The sequence below is a fragment of the Mus pahari genome, chromosome X, assembly GCF_900095145.1.
Source record: "Mus pahari chromosome X, PAHARI_EIJ_v1.1, whole genome shotgun sequence".
NCBI classification, from domain to species: Eukaryota; Metazoa; Chordata; class Mammalia; order Rodentia; family Muridae; genus Mus; species Mus pahari.
In genome coordinates this window covers 141197650-141200531 of record NC_034613.1, presented here as the reverse complement: position 1 = coordinate 141200531, position 2882 = coordinate 141197650, and the positions used below count along the sequence as shown (strand labels likewise).

The 2882-nt window shown below is 39.4% G+C and overlaps 1 pseudogene across 1 annotated transcript in view; it reads left to right on the top strand.

Moving 5' to 3' along the window:
• Positions 1-2169: 2169 nt before the first annotated feature.
• The window catches only part of LOC110314537, a 2942-nt pseudogene continuing 2229 nt past the window's right edge, over positions 2170-2882 (top strand). Inside the window, exon 1 of the transcript XR_002380171.1 lies at positions 2170-2185. The product of XR_002380171.1 is annotated as a cyclin-dependent kinase 2 pseudogene (transcript). The remainder of the gene's footprint in view (positions 2186-2882) is intronic.

The following is a 2882-nucleotide window of genomic DNA, read 5'->3' as shown; positions in this document are numbered from 1 at the left end:
GGATAGCATTTGAAATGTAAATAAAGAAAATATCTAATAAAAAATAACATAAAAAAAGAAAGCTAGCTGAGCATACATCAGAGAGCAAGCCAGTAAGCAATGTTCCTCCACATTTTCTGCTTCAGTTCCCTCTTGACTTCCTGCCCTGATTTCTCTCTATGATGGACAGACTATGCCCTGGAAGTGTAAGCTGAAACAAATCCTTTTCTTTCCCTGGCTGCCTTTGGCCATGATGTCTATAACCACAACTAGAAGGAAATGAGAACCTTTTGTAGCCATGGCATTTGAGACCAATAGTGTTGTAAGAAATGGGCATTCAAATGCACATATGTTGATGTACTATTCCCTACCATTATTTTGGTTTCTCTTAACACACTGAAGGGAATTTGTCATTTGGAAAGGCTGAGTCAGAGGTTTCAGTGGTGTTAATTGTCACTAGCGCCATTGAAGAGCATGAATGTATTGATTTTATATGTTTATGTATGTGACTATATGAAACTGTATACACATGTACACATGACTGTATGAAACTGTGTACACCTGTACACATGAGTGCAGGTGGTTCCCCATGGAGACTGGAAAAGGGCCTCAGACCCTCTGCAACCAGAGTTACAACTATTGAAAGCCTCCATATAGATGCTAGGAATAGAACCTGGGTCCTGTTAAAGAGTCCTGAGTGCTCAATTGCTGGGCCACATCTCTATCTAGTCTGACAGTGATTTGCTACATAAAATATTTTGCAGACTTGGAAATAGTGTGCTAAGTAAGTCAGTAGAGCCCAGACAGATTAAGAAAGTAAGTGTACTACATGCAGCAGGTCAAATTCATTCTCCCTGAAACACAAAGACCACAAACATCCATAGTTACCTGATGACCAAGCTTGGTCTAGAAGCCAAGGGTTGCAGCTCTCAGTCAAATGTTCTTTTGTATGTCTCACCTTGTAACCTGCATCTTGGCACTTAGCTGAACTGTGATGTCCTGCCAACATAAATAATTGCTCAGCTGGTAGAAACCTCAAGGAGCAGCCAATTCCATATTAAAGAATAAGACTTAGAGAGCTCAGATCTAAATCCATCCTACCATATAAAACAGTCAATTTTGTGACACAGGATAAGAACCACTACTGCTCATTGCCAGTCTGAAAGCAGAAACCTTAAAAAAAAAAAAAAAAAAAAAGGGTCTTGGTTGGGAGCAAAATGTCTTGTCCAGAGTACAAACAGAATCATGATCTCATTTTCCAAAGTCTTAGCTCTGAAAACGCAATTGGCTGAAAGAAATTTATCCCTTTCCATAAATTAATTTTGCAGACAGTTTTTCACAGACACCGCCCTGGAAAGCTAACACCAAATGAGTCACACTTACGCTTACAACTACAATTTATCTTGGTTAATGGGCATTTTTTTGCTCCCTGAGAGGGAATTTTAATCTTCTGTAGAAGCAAAGGGATTTGGTAGTGAGGTTATATGTCAAACTGTTAGAGAGAGAGAGAGAGAGAGAGAGAGAGAGAGAGAGAGAGAGAGAGAGAGAGAGAGAAAACTAAACTAAGTCAATGAGAACTATTGGATTAAGCCATCTATAGGAAATCTCTGGGGTCTCCGTGATTAACCCTGTGTGTTGTCTCCTGACCTATAAGTTCTTTGCCACCCTGTTCACCAATGTTTAGGTGTTCTAATTGGCATTCTCTTATGGAATTCAGGAGTCCCACAGAACAACCATGTTTATGGAAAGATCTCCAAAAATGCTGATAAATGTGAAACCATCCCCATGCCAACAAGTAGATGAATAACTGTGACTCAGAGCTCCGTGCTCCGTACCACACTGGTCTGAAACACTGATTATAATTCTGTAGACTGCCTACTAACCTCAAAAAAAACCCACAACTCCCAATCACCAACATCCATCTTTCTGTGTCTGACCATAGAAGGTTTGTTTTTCAGATGGGAGATGCCACTCCAACTGGTAATGTTACCACCCAATAAGGAAATGCCCATCTAGTCTTCCAGACTGTGGCCCATGATTGCATGCCCATTCTCCCTTGGAATCGCCATTGAATGGCTATTTTTAAAAACTATTATCTGCTACAGGGTAGCAAAATGATTATGGTAATCCCCAGTTGGCCAGCTTTCTTCGTAAGGTTCATTCACTCACAATCAACCATCATCTAGAAACATGGAAGACTACAGAAGTAAAATAAAAAAAACCCTTAAGACTATATATCATGGTGAGGAGCCTAACAGACTTTTATACTATACCATCTGTGACAGTTCATCTTCATTTTCACTGTCAACATAACTAGATTTAGAATCATCGTGGAAACACACCTCTGGGTGTATCTGTGAAGTGGTTTCCAGAAATGCTCAACTGGAGAGGGAAGACCCACTGTGAAAGTGAGTGGGACCATCCTATGGACTGAACTGAATGAAAAAGGGAAACTGAGTTGAGTACCAGAATGCACCTCCCCATGATGTGACCAGCGGCCTCAAGCTCCGGCTGCCGTACCTTCCCCCACCATATGCCAAAATAAATCTTCCTTCCTTAATTCGCTTTTTTTAAAAAATGTTGAGGCATTAATTATAAATATATAATCATTATAAATACATACTCATAATTCAGAGCTATAAAATATATAAATCCAAAAAAGACAAAAATAAGGAAGAAATAGATAATTCAACTTCCTTAATACTGTCTTTAACGTTCAACTTCCTTTTTGCCTTTCTGTTTTATTTTATTATTGTTGGTGGTGGTGGTAGTGGTGTGTGTGTGAAAGAGAAGGAGGAGGAGGAGAAAGAAGAAGAAGGAGAGGAAGAAGAAGAAGAAGAAGAAGAAGAAGAAGAAGAAGAAGAAGAAGAAGAAGAAGAAGAAGAAGAAGAAGAAGAAGAAGA